This window comes from Peromyscus eremicus, chromosome 8b, assembly GCF_949786415.1.
Source record: "Peromyscus eremicus chromosome 8b, PerEre_H2_v1, whole genome shotgun sequence".
NCBI classification, from domain to species: domain Eukaryota; kingdom Metazoa; phylum Chordata; class Mammalia; order Rodentia; family Cricetidae; genus Peromyscus; species Peromyscus eremicus.
The window spans coordinates 21,213,842-21,228,288 of record NC_081424.1 but is presented as its reverse complement, the minus strand read 5'-3'; positions in this window follow the sequence as shown (position 1 = coordinate 21,228,288).

Below are 14,447 nucleotides of genomic sequence, written 5' to 3'. Positions count from 1 at the left end.
TTTTGTCTTTTACTAATTATGTTGAATCTTTAATGCACAATTAAGTATGTACATACTGAACTTCATTTGATTAAGTTCTATAGTATGATTTCATTACTTGGCTGGCTGTTGATTCTTGGTAGGTTCCCATTCAATAAAATACTTCAGGAAAAATTAGTTCAAGAATTTTCAACATTAGATGAATAATCAAGTCTGACCACATACAGCAATAAAATTCTATACCCCTTTGGGACATATTACTTTATATTTAAATAAAATAGTAATATTTGAAGTCCACAAATATAAGGACCTATTTTGGTTCGATGTCACATCACTTACTTCTGTGTTACTGACATGAGCTGCTTCTTTGATCCACCACTGTTGGCAGATCATTACAAAAGTTCACGGAGATGCACAGACAGCATTCAGCAGCTCTCTTCTGGGCTATGCCGCTGCTGCCTCATGCTAACTGCCTACTTGCTTGCCTGAATTCCAATAAATCAGGAGGGAAAGGAAAGCATCAGCTTTGCACATGCAAATCACCTTGAATATGCAAATTACAAGTTTGTTTCAAAATGTGTGTGTTTGGTTAAAGACACTAAATCATTTCTCCATCCACAGTTATTTTGCTTAATTAAAAAACCTGGAATGCACATAAGAAACCATCTTGCTCCCAAATCACTCAGGTCCAACATAGACTCCTCTGACATCCCTTTAATTAAATGTGGCTTCTGAACATTAATTAAGAGCTCTATAGAGGCAGAAATGATAGAGGAAATTTGAAATACATGCATACATGCTGACCACTCAAAGTGAAAGTTGTATCTGCAGAAAAGAAATCTCAATGTCTAAGTAACTGCGGCAAGAAAATTGAGCAAATGCGCTATTATGTGAGGCATGTATTTAAAGTGAAAAATGAGCTGACAGAACTATGCAATCATTTCCCGTAGACAAGTAGCTTCAGTTGAATTCATTAGAGAACGTCAATTTTAAGAAACCTCTAAATGTAATATATTATTAACTTAATAAAATGCTTTTATTAATGGCTATATATTTAAGTTTATGTACTTTGGAGATACTAATGCATCCTGCTAAGAAAATGAACTAGACAATAATATCATTGTCAAATGCAGTCTTCTGTAAGAAGTCTCTAGCACACCTCTCAAGTCAACTTTTCACTTCATTGGAAAAAATAAAGTGTAATGAGAAATGCTTAGCAGCAGGACCACTATAAGCCCCTACGATGCTTTTACATAAACTAGAAACAAGAAATATTTATTCAACATTCTTTATTTCCATTTCGGGAACTTGTCATAGTATGATAATACTCAATAAAGAACATGCTTTATTGCTCTCTATTAGAAAATGATCATTGTGATAGAAAATTGAATGTGGTATGAATAAAATGGTATATTTTTGCTTTTATTCTTTGAGATGTGATTATTAATTTTTATTGTGTGTGTATATATGTGTGTTGGTGCTATGAATATTGCATGTAAGTGTGGGTGCCTGCCAAGGCCACAAAAGGGCCTTAGATCCCCTTAGAGCTGGAGTTACAGGCAGTTGTGAGCTACCCAAAGTGGGTGCTGGGAAATCAACTCAGGTCTTCTGCAAGAGTAGTTTCTATTCTCAACCTCTGAGCCATCTTTCCAGCTCTCTTTGTTTTTATGCTTTAAGGAACATTAGCTAAAATAGTGCATGTAATGTTAATTTCTACATATAAAGTAGGTTATGGAAGTTATCATATGGGTTTTCATTCCTGGAAAGTAAAGACTCCATATGAAATTTCAGTGTGTAATCTAAAGACAATATGTAAGAAATAGAAGCATTTCCATTATTTTTCCTGTTTTTTAGCTGTTGAAAAACCTTCCTGGTGATTCGACTTCAAAATACAATGATAGGTCTGCAGAAACCCACAATAAGAATAATTTCAATGTAAAAGAATTAATACTGAGTAAGCAAGGTATCTGTTAGAAAGATTACACATTATTCATATTCTTGTGCCAGTCTTATCACAGTGGTTCTTTTATTTAAAAATATTCAATGGCTACTTTCTATGAACAATTAATAAATAACAGTACCACTTGTCAGCTCAAATTATATGCATGCACACAACACTTAAACATAGCTGAATGCTGATGATAAGGATACCATGAATGAATCTAATATAAATGAGATGTTCTGAGAAGATAAGCAAAAATCAATTTCACATTTCTCCATAGGAGTTTAAAATTCTAAATTATGAATGGCATTGAGAACTTTAGAAGTATTAACTGATGTTGAATCAGTATCTGAAGGGAATCTTTTAAAGTAAAAATTATTAACTCTTACATTATCCCAAATAAAATTAAATAAACAATTCAGGACCTTAAAATGGTACTGTTCATAGAAAAAAATAAGAATGGTTTTGTAATATTTTCATTCTATGTACACCTTTAAAAAGTTCATACTAATGAGATTACAAAAGAAATTTCATAGATGTGATGATGAATTCAACTATAAAAGCTGTGGAAATGGCAACAAATAAAAATTACATACAAAACTAAAATATTAAACCCAATAAATTCAAAGACAACTGAGATACCTTTCCAATTCAAAAAAGTTTATATATGCATTTGATTTTTTAAATTATTTGACTGAGAGATTCATATGTGTTTTAATCATATTTACCCACCACACACACCTTTTCCTGATTCATGCCTTTCTTCTTCACCCACCCTTGTTGTTGTTGTTGTTTTAAACCTTCAAGACTAATTTGCACTGTTCAAATATGCATAGATGGATGATCTCTCACTAGCAAATAATCAACTTTCTAAGATCCATACTGTCTCTCCTTGAATCAGCTGATAATTATACTCCATGGCTTAGAGTCAGATCATGGGTACAACTCCTTTCCTCATGATGGGGTTTGGCCTGGCTTGGGCTTATGTAGTTTTTGCAAGGCTGTCTCAATTGCTGTATGTTTAAATGTGCAACTGCCCCGCTGTATCCAGAGAATAATGTTTCCTGTAGTCATCCACTATCTCAGGCTCTTACACTCTGTCTCACCACTTTTCCAAATCCCTGACACAGTGGTATGGGATGCATTATATATTGTCCCTTTAGGGCCAAACATTCTGTAATCTCTTATTCTCTACACCTTGCCAGTTGTGGATCACAGTGTTCATCTCTATCTACACCAAATAAAGGTTTCTCAGGTGAGAAATGAGAGAGGCCTTGATTTATGGAATTAACGATAAATATTTAAGGGTCAGTTTAAAACTATATTCATTTAGCAATATAATAATATTATCCTCTCTCATAGGGCCTATGACCTATCTAGTCATAAGTTATTAGCTTAATAGTGATTCCAGTTATGGATTTCATCCTATGGAATGGGACTTAAATCCAAACAGATCATGGTTGGTTATTCCAATGATATTCATGCCATTGTTGCAACAAAAGGTATGTCATTCTATGCCATTCATTATTGTAGCTCACAGGGTTCATAGGTATGATTGATTATTACTTTCTTTTTCTGGTAGACGTACAGCACCTTCCAGCACTATGAAAGCTATCTAGTGGGGATGACGTTTACAAATAGTTAACAACTTGATTTAGCCATGTTATGTGACTCAAGTATGCTCTTCATCAGTAATAGGGTCTTATCATCAAGATCTAGAGAGTAACAAAGAGCAAAGACAATAACCTATACTGTTTGGTGGTCTAATGAGCCTCATTAGTCAGTAACTCCAAAATTAGTAAATCATTGCTGGTATCAGTATTTTTCTTTCTTAGTTGCTCATGTCTAGTAGGGGCATTGTTGCCCTGTTATAATCTAACTCTAATATCTAATATACATATACACACATTATATATATATATATATATATATATATATATATATATATATATATATATATATATATATATGTTGTTTGGGGCAAGCTTCTACAGTTGTAGGCTTTCATATATTTTTAAAAGGTCTTTAGTGTTATTTCTCTCTCTGCATGTTCTCTCTCCTAATCTATCCTCCACTCATCCTCCCTAGTTTAGCCTTCCTTTTCCATTACTCTCTTTAAACACTTTATACATGTTCATTCTATCTACTCTCCCTTGAACTTCTTTCTCCATGACTCCTTGGTAATCTTCTGATCTCTAAGCATTTTAAATGCAGCACATACCTGAAGATTTAAAGCCAGCATTTACAGATATGAGAACACATATAACACCTGTCTTCTTGGGTTTTCAGAATTGCACTTAGAATTATTGTTTTCCAGCTCTATCCATTGAGTTTGGAATTTCTTATTTTTCTTGTTGTCAGTAGCTGAGTATCATCCATTGCATCAATATACCACATTTATCTTATCCATTCATCAGTTGAGCATCAGTTAGGCTGTTTCAATTTTTAGATACTGTGGCTGGAGAAACAAGAAGCAGGGATGAATAAATATCTTTAGAGTAGAAGATGGACTTCTTTAGGTAGATGCTCATGAGCTTTATAGCTGGATTATATAGAAGATCTATTTTAATTTTTTTGAGGAATCTCCACACTAATGTCCATAGTATCTGTACCATTTTGTATTCTCACCTTCTCACCAGCAGTAAATAAGCATTCTCCTTTCTCCATATCCATGCCAGCATTTGTTGTAATTTATTGTGTGTGTTTTGTTTTATTTTATCTAAGTCATTATGATTTGGGGTAAGACAAAACGTAAAAAAAAAATTGCATTTCTCTGATGATTAAGGGTTGTGAATATTTTGTAAATGTATCTTAGACATTTGTATTTCACTTTTATTGGATTCTCTGCTTAGTTTTAATGCTCTATTTTTAGTTAGGTTGTTTTTTTTGGTTACTTTTTGAGTCCTTTATATAGTCTAGATACCACACTATTAGATATATAATTGGTAAATACCTTTTTCTCTACTCTGTAGACTGCCTCTTCATTCCAGTGATACTGTGTTGTGCTGTACAGAAATGGTCTAGTTTTCCGAGGTCCCTTTGTTAATTGTTGACCTTAAAACATATACTAGCAGGGTCTTGTTCAGAAAGACCTTTCCTTTCTCAATGAGTTAAGATACATTCCCTACTTACTTCTCCATCATAGTCTGGTATCAGGTTTTAGGTTAAGGCTCTTGATCGACGTGGAGTTGTGTTTTGTTTATAATGAGAGAGGAGGATCATTTCATTCTTCTCCATGTTGCTATCCATCTTGACCAGCACCGTTCAGTAATGGTGAATGATTTCCACATTCCTCCATTTTCCACAATGTATATTACTGAGTTTTTTTTTTTCTCTCAAAAATCAGGTGGTTTGTGGGAGTGTGGATTTGTACTTGACTTTCAATTATATTTCATTGATCAATAAGTCTACTTTATGACAGTGCCATGTAGTTTTCACTTGTAATCGAGGATGGACATACCTCTACAGGTTTCATTTTATTCTTTACTGTTGTTGTTCATGGTTGTATTGGATATCCTGGATCTTCTGTATTTCCACGTGAAACAAAATTGGTTTTTGAATTTCTGTGAAGAATCACAGTGGAATTTTGGTGGGGTTTGCAGTGCATCTGTAGATTGTTTTTGGTAAGATTGCCATTTTCACAGTCTCTGAGCATGGGATGTCTTTTCATCTTCTAGTGTTTCTTTAGATTTTTTTCAGTGTCTTAAAGTTTACATTATGCAAGTCTTTCACTTCTTTGTTGGATTTATTTCAAAATACTTTTAGGTGATTGCAAATGGAACTCTTTCCTTGAGTCTTTCTGGGTGACCTTGATTGAATATATAATATTTAAGTGTTAATTTTTCATTCTGATACATTGATTAGATGTAAGATTTCTCAGATTGGCTTCTTTCCTTTCCAATTGGTATACCCTTTATCTCTGTCACTTACCTGATAGGTCCAACTAAGTGTTAAAGGACTATGTAGATCAACAGTGCGAAGTGTGGACATCACTGTCTTGATCCTGAATTTAGCGGAAATGCTTTGAGTTCGTCTTCATATACATGCAATAACAATTAGTGAAGAAAGAGGCTATAAAATTGAAGAAGAATGGAGAAGGTAAATGGGAGGGTTCAGAGAGAAAAAAGAGAAGGAAATAATGTTATAGTTTAATTATCTCAGAAAAAGGAAACAGCTAAAAATAAAGGTTCTTTGCTAAAAATATCTTAGATCGACTGGACTGGAGTGCTGACAACAGCACAGCACAGTTAATTAGAAGAAAAAGAGAAAAGTTCTCAAAGACAGAAGTCAAGGAGGAAGGATGTAACATGGTGATGATTCTGCATTCAGAACTTTGGTATTTACTATTTGATATTTACTATTATCTATGCCTTTGGGTGACTCATGTTAAGCTTTAAAGCTTTAAAGTTTTTATTAATAAAACAATAAAAAATGGACCAAGGAGATAGATACTAACTTGTAAATGGATATTTAGGATCTGAATGAGTTGATGTCACAATGTCTGAAAATAGACACTATCTCTTATAAGTCCACATGGTAAAAGAAAGGCTTAGTTCTTGTGGAAAACTTTTAAAGGGCAGTGGAGCCTTTAAAGGGCCCACTGGGAGGTCCTAAGTCACTGGATATAAGCTAAAAGAAAAGTGTGGTAGCCTAGCTTGTTTATCATCGACTCATTTATGATATAAGTGGTTTATCCCACTATGGGGTCTTACCACAATATGCTGCCTCTGTCAAAGGCTCAGAGAGAGAAGCTTTCCAATTGTGCATGAGAACCTTCAGAATCATGCATCAAATAACCTTTAGTGCTTCATATGTTAATTGTATGTTATGTAGACACTTCCTAAGAAACTCCTTAGGACTGGGAAAGTTGTAATAATTCGAGACATTCTGAGGGAATGCCCTTTAAAACCAATTGTAGTAAACAACTCAGAAGTTTCAGGTGCTCTAAACTATACCAGACACACCTAGACAAAGATCCGACCAGTTGCCTGGAAAGAGGTTTAGCCCAGCTGAACTGCCTGGACTAGACACTCACTGATGTGTCAAGTTGCCTGCACGTAGTGCAATGGTGTCCATCTTTCATGATCCATCACCTATGTTGGGATGGGGTGGTCTTTTGTTTTTTTTTTTTTTTGTTTTTTTTTTGTTTTTTTTTTTTAATTTTTATTTTGCAATACAATTCAGTTCTACATATCAGCCACAGATTCCCTTGTTCTCCCCCCTCCCGCCCCCCTCACCTTCCCCCCAGCCCGCCCCCCATTCCAATCTCCTCCAGGGCAAAGCCTTCCCCACAGACTGAGATCAACCTGGTGGACTCAGTCCAGGTAGGTCCAGTCCCCTCCTCCCATGCTGAGCCAAGGGACCCTGCATAGGCCCCAGGTTTCAAACAGCCAACTCATGCAATGAGCACAGGACCCGGTCCCACTGCCTGGATGCCTCCCAAACAGATCAGGCCAATCAACTGTCTCACCCACTCAGAGGGCCTGATCCAGTTGGTGACCCCTCAGCCATTGGTTCATATTTCATGTGTTTCCGTTTGTTTGGCTATTTGTCTCTGTGCTTTATCCGACCTTGGTCTCAACAATTCTCTCTCATATAAACCCTCCTCATTCTCGCTAATTGGACTCCCAGAGATCCACCTGGGGCCTAGTCATGGATCTCTGCCTCCAGGTCCATCAGTAGTTGGATGAGGTTTCTAGCACGACAATTAGGGTGTTTGGCCATCCCATCACCAGAGTAGGTCAGTTCGGATTGTCGCTCGACCATTGCCAGCAGTCTGTTGTGGGGGTATCTTTGTGGATTTCTGTGGGCCTCTCTAGCACTTTGTTTCTTCCTATTCTCATGTGGTCTTCATTTACCATGGTCTCCTATTCCTTGTTCTCCCTCTCTGTTTTTGATCCAGCTGGGATCTCCCACTCACCCAAGCTCTCTTTCCCTCGACCCTCGCCCTTCACTACCCCCACTCCTGTCCAGGCTGTTCATGTAGATCTCATTCCATTTCTCTGTCGTTGGGCGATCCCTGTGTCTTTCTTGGGGTCCTGTTTTCCAGGTAGCCTGCCTGGTGATGTGAGTAGCAGTCCAGTCATCCTTGTTCCACATCTAGTATCCTGTTATGAGTGAGTACATACCATGTTTGTCTTTCTGAGTCTGGGATACCTCACTCAGGATGATTTTTTCTAGATCCATCCATTTGTCTGCAAACCTCATGATGTCATTGTTTTTCTCTGCTGAGTAGTATTCCATTGTGTATATGTACCACATTTTGTTTATCCATTCTTCAGTTGAAGGACATCTAGGTTGTTTCCATGTTCTGGCTATTACAAACAACGCTGATATGAACATAGCTGAACAAGTGCTCTTGTGGTGTGGTTGAGCATTCCTTGGGTATATGCCCAAGAGTGGTATAGCTGGATCTTGGGGGAGATGGATTCCCAATTTTCTAAGAAATCGCCATATTGATTTCCAAAGTGGTTGTACAAGCTTGCATTCCCACCAGCAGTGGAGGAGAGTTCCCCTAGCTCCACATCCTCTCCAGCATAAGGTGTCTTCAGTGTTTTTGATCTTAGCCATTCTGACAGGTGTAAGGTGGTATCTCAGAGTTGTTTTGATTTGCATTTCCCTGATGATTAGGGATGTTGAGCAATTCCTTAAATGTCTTTCAGCCATTTGAGTTTCCTCTGTTGAGAATTCTCTGTTTAGTTCTATAGCCCATTTCTTAATTGGACTGTTGGGCATTTTGATGTCTAATTTCTTGAGTTCCTTATATATTCTGGATATCAGTCCTCTGTCAGATGTGGGATTGGTGAAGATCTTTTCCCATTCTGTAGGCTGTCGCTTTGCTTTGTTGACCGTATCCTTTGCCCTACAAAAGCTTCTCAGTTTCAAGAGGTCCCATTGATTGATTGTTTCTCTCAGTGTCTGTGCTACTGGTGTTCTATTTAGAAAGTGGTCTCCTATGCCAATGTGTTCAAGACTACTTCCTACTTTCTCTTCTAGCAGGTTCAGAGTAGCTGGATTTATGTTGAGGTCCTTGATCCACTTGGACTTAAGTTTTGTGCACGGTGATAGATATGGATCTATTTGCAGCCTTCTACATGTTGATATCCAGTTTTGCCAGCACCATTTGTTGAAGATGCTTTCTTTTTTCCATTGTGCACTTTTGGCTTCTTTGTCAAAAATTATTTGTTCATAGGTGTGCGGATTAATATCAGGGTCTTCAATTCGATTCCATTGGTCCACATGTCGGTTTTTATGCCAGTACCAAGCTGTTTTTATTACTGTAGCTCTATAGTACAGCTTGAAGTCAGGGATCGTGATGCCTCCAGAGGTTGTTTTATTGTACAGGATTCTTTTGGCTATCAGGAACGAGGCAAGGCTGTCCGCTCTCCCCATACTTATTCAATATAGTACTTGAAGTTCTAGCCAGAGCAATAAGACAACATAAGGAGATTAAGGGGATACAAATTGGAAAGGAAGAAGTCAAGCTTTCCCTATTTGCAGATGACATGATAGTATACTTGAGCAACCCCAAAGATTCCACCAAGGAACTGATACAGCTTATAAACACCTTCAGCAACATAGCAGGATACAAGATCAACTCCAAAAAATCAGTAGCCCTCCTATATACAATGGACAAAAAAGCGGAGAAGGAAATCAGAGATACATCACCCTTTACTATAGCCACAAATGACATAAAATACCTAGGGGTAATACTAACCAAGCAAGTGAAGGACCTATATGACAAGAACTTTAAGTCCCTGAAAAAAGAAATTGAAGAAGATGTCAGAAAATGGAAAGATCTCCCATGCTCATGGATAGGCAGAACTAACATAGTAAAAATGGCAATCTTACCAAAAGCAATCTACAGATTCAATGCAATCCCCATCAAAATACCAACACAATTCTTCACAGACCTGGAAAGAATAATACTCAACTTCATATGGGGTGGTCTTTTGTTATAACTACCCCTGAGTAATCCCTATTTCTGTAAGTAGCTCATCATACACATTCCTATCAGGAACTTCAATAAAATCTCACTAGTTCACGCAAACACAAAAGCAAATGCTTAGGCTGGAGCAATAGCTCCATGCTTAAAAGCACTTACTGTTCTTCCATAGGCCCCAGGTGTGAGTACAGGAACCTATGCAAGGCTCACAACTACCTATAAGTTTAGGTCTAGAGGCTCTGACACTCTTTATGGCCTTCTGAACATCTGCACACATGTGGCACAAGACACATACAAAACCCTTGAAGAAAAAATTAAAACAAAATCTAAAATTCTGTTTTGGAAATTCTAGGAACATAACTGATGAAAATTAAAATATGTAATTCAAGTAACAAAATTATACTGAGCCATTGATAAAATTAAAAGTTGGGTTAAATGAAGACCCTAAGTCGCCTAATCACATTCATCTGCTTTTCCAATAGCTTCAGAGAAACAAAAGCAAAGCACAATAAAATTATAATATAAATGACAAGGATTTATTTGTGATTGAACAGCTGTTCAATGGATTTTTCAGTAAGAAACATATTTCAAACTGGCAACCACTTCTGCTCCTGAGTTGCATCGTACCATTTTTTCACAAAAACTGCATAGTTAATGTTCCTAAATTTGAATTAATCTATCAATGAAACTGTTCTTTTATAACCCACTCAGCTTTCTAGAAAATTTATTATCACCTTAGACATGCTATTGCTGTGGATATATTCGTGGTTAGCATGTTCAGCCTAATACTATCTTGTTCAAATTTTATGAGTGCATTGGGATTGACAGGGTACCTAGCTAATTAGATTCAATAACCTAATTTTGGGAAATATAAAATGTTACATCAAGTATGAAGCAATATCAATAAAACATATTTCTTCTCTTAAATTAGTAAAATCTCTTTTAAATTTGGGTGAAATGTAGTGACTGCTTATTTGCTCACTGTTTTTTGAATAAATTATTATACAGATATAAAAGTTTTCAAGTTATTGGTGCTAAACCATTTTAATTACTAATGCCTCCTTCCATTTTATCTATTTTTAATGAGAGCTCCTTTTATTCATTTGGTTTTAAAACCCTTTCCACATAACACTTTCTCCTCAAACAAGATCCTAAATATATCTTTGATATTTTCTGGGAATCAACTTCATTATCATTTACTTTATAGATCTTTAAACATAAGAGTGATTTAGTTGAGTTCAAACTTACTATGTGAAAAATGAACCAAGACTCAACTTTTATTTCTTATTTATTTATGTGTTTATTTATTTTGTTTTTTCTCGAGGCAGAGTTTCTCTGTATAGCTTTACGCCTTTCCTGGAACTCGCTTTGGAGACCAGGCTGGCCTCGAACTCGTAAAGATCCGCCTGCCTCTGCCTCCCAAGTACTGGGATTAAAGGTGTGCGCCACCACCACCCTGCAACTCAAAATAAATTTACCACACCAAATTATTGGGTAATGAGGACTCTAACCTAGGTCAATAAACTCCTGCCCATGGCCAATGCTCAACCCTTTCTGTCCTGTAATTGATGAGGCTGTAAATGTGAATGGAACCCTTTTTTCATCTATACACATTATTGTTTTGAGTTCTTAAGTATTTTTCAATTTGTGTGGTTACCTTTGATCCTTCATACAATTTCATCCTTTTACCTGTCTTTAAAACACATAGTGTGGGATGGGTTATAGATACATATCCCAACAGAGTGTGTTCTGAACAAGCAAAGCCATCACTTCCTTAAGCCAAGAAATGCAACAAATAAAGGAATGAATGAAACAAACAAACACAAAACGTGAGTCCAGACATTCATTTTGCTGACGTTAGGCTGGGAAAAACAAACAAGACAAATGTTTTAGAGATAAGCATATCACAAGTATAAGAAATTTAGATGTGAATGTGTCCTGTAGACTACTGTTGAGGTATGTGTATTAGTATGTGTGAGTAGCATAGCAAAAGATTGTGCATAATTTCTAAATCCTAGGAGTCATTTTAGTGATCTGCACTCAAGTTTTGTCATGAATTTTAAGTCAATATTTAGAATATCTCTTCTGAAACTTCCATCAATTTAATTCCAATACTTTCTGGAAATGATTAACAACTGAAACAGAGATGCAGATATTCAAAGTGATACTCAGAAAGTATAAGGAAAAGTAGTTTAATATATAGTTATTAATGTTTATAATGTATGTGTATATAATTTATATTTTGAGTGTATATATTTGTATGTAATCCATATATAGTCAGTCAGATTTCTGACAAAACACATAAAAAATCAACATAAAGAAAGGGATAGTTTATTTTGTATATTTTTGTCAGAATTCAGACAGTAGTTGCTCCTTAGAATTTCTCCAGCTTTGTGCATTACAGACTTCATGGTAGTAGCCACAGATGCTATAAGACTACTAGTTACTTTGTATATTTCCACTGTTTACCTTCCCAGATTCTATCAATGGTCTTGAAGGTCTCTGTTCAAGGAACCTCACACTAATACATACTGCTGGATTCCTTTGCTTTCTGAACCCTTGATGTAAGCATCAATGACCCCTTATTCTTTCATCTTGTAGAACTAAAAAAACAATGTCATGTAGATAATACTGCTAAATTCTCTTGCCAGATAAAGATTTAGTCTGCTCTTTTGGACTACAACTTCAGCAGCCTTGTGTTTCTTCAAGTATGACCCTTGAAAACACTTCCCTTGGTGGCCTTTTGGGACATGTTTTGACTCTTTCAGGTGAAGTTCTCTTTTCAAAAGTGTTTGAGTTTTTGTAAGTTGGAACCTTCAATGGGTAGAGTATTGCCCAATGGGCAATTTTTCCATTGGCCCAGTGTAGGGTAGAGGCTTCTCTAAGTGTCACAGATCCTCTAACAGTTTATAGCCACTTTCTCTGTAACTGTCTTCTCTGAAGTTTTAAACTCACTCATGCTCTGTTCCTTGACAGATTCCACATTTTTCATATCTTTCTCTTCATTTATCACTATAGGGATAACTAAGAGCAGTGAGCACCAATCATACCACAGCCTGGATACTGTTCTGTCTTGAAAAGTCACTTGTAAAATCAAGTTAGTTTTGAATTCAGCCTTACGCAAGGAATCAGGGCACAGGCAGAATGTAGCCATATTATTTTTCTAAAATGGAGCATAGATGGCCTCTAACCTTGTTCCCAATAGGGTTCTTGTTTCTCCTGAAACTTCACGAGCAAAGTTCCCACTGTTCACATTTCTGTTTCACTTTGGTTGCACAAACTTCTACATAAATGCCTCTTTAGCTCTGCTAGTTGTGTTCTTTTCTAGCCTGCAGCACTGAAATTTTTGCATTCTTTTGAAAAACCAGTTCAAAAATCCTATGAACAGCATGGTCATAGTTACAAAACGAATGCCCTCATTTATTACTAGCAATTTTCTGTATTAATTACTTCCCTAGTTGCATTGGCAAAATCCTGACAAGAAGCAACTTAAGCAAGGCTTTATTTTGGATCATGGTTCAAGGTTATATCTTGAGTTAGTAGCAGAAGTAAGCATTGCTATCTACATGGTACTGATTCTAAATATGAAAGGTACAAGAAAGAGGAGATAATTAACATTAAGTTTTCAAAATGCTGTGGAGGCCAAACAGTATGTAGTAGGATTAGATCCCATGCAAGGAGTGATGAGAAGCCTTGGTACGAACAAAGGAAGCAAACAACCTAAATTGCAATGAATGGAAACTGACAGCATTGTGGACACACCAAGACCACAGAACATCTGCCAAGGAAAGCAGAAGTTCTGGAATTGAGCTAACTAAAAGGAAAGGTCAAATGTGCTGTAGCACGCAGAGTTGGAAGGTCAGAGCTATTATGCGAAACTATTAGAGCACAAATGATTCCATCTGGAACCCCAGATGTTGGATATGGAGCTACAGAACTCAGTGTTTGCTCTGTTGGGTTTGTTGAATCTGTATCTTCATAGCAAGAAAGACATGACAGTGGAAATATCAGATAACTAGTAACACTGTGAGCAGTTAGGACCTAGAGAGAAATAGATGTGGGTGCTCCATTTGCACCGTCAGTCTGAGATCTCAGTCCATGGAACCATGATGCCAACATTCAAGATTGGTCTTCCCAGAGTAGTTGAAACTCTCTAGAAATGGCCTCACAAACACACCAGGAAATTTGTCTCTTAGAGGATTCTACATTTCCTCAAGTTTCCAATCTTTATAAACCATCACAGAGAATATTCATCTCATGGCAGAGAAGCTAAGAAGAAAAGAAAAATAAAGAAGAAGTCCAGAATCAAGTACCATCTCCATGGCCATATCTCTAATAATACAATACCCTTCTACCAAGGCCCATCTCTTAAAGACTCTACCACTTCCTAAGAGTGCTATAGGCTGTGATCCAAAATTTTAACTTGTGTTTCTTTGAAGAACACTTCAAATTAAAACTATAGCAATATGTAACATGTTATGTTGAAGGATAGAACCCTAAGAAATTATAGCCTCCATTAAATGTTTTAAATTTTTAGTTAATCTTTTAAGGAAAATGGAAGAAACACAAAACATTGATTAC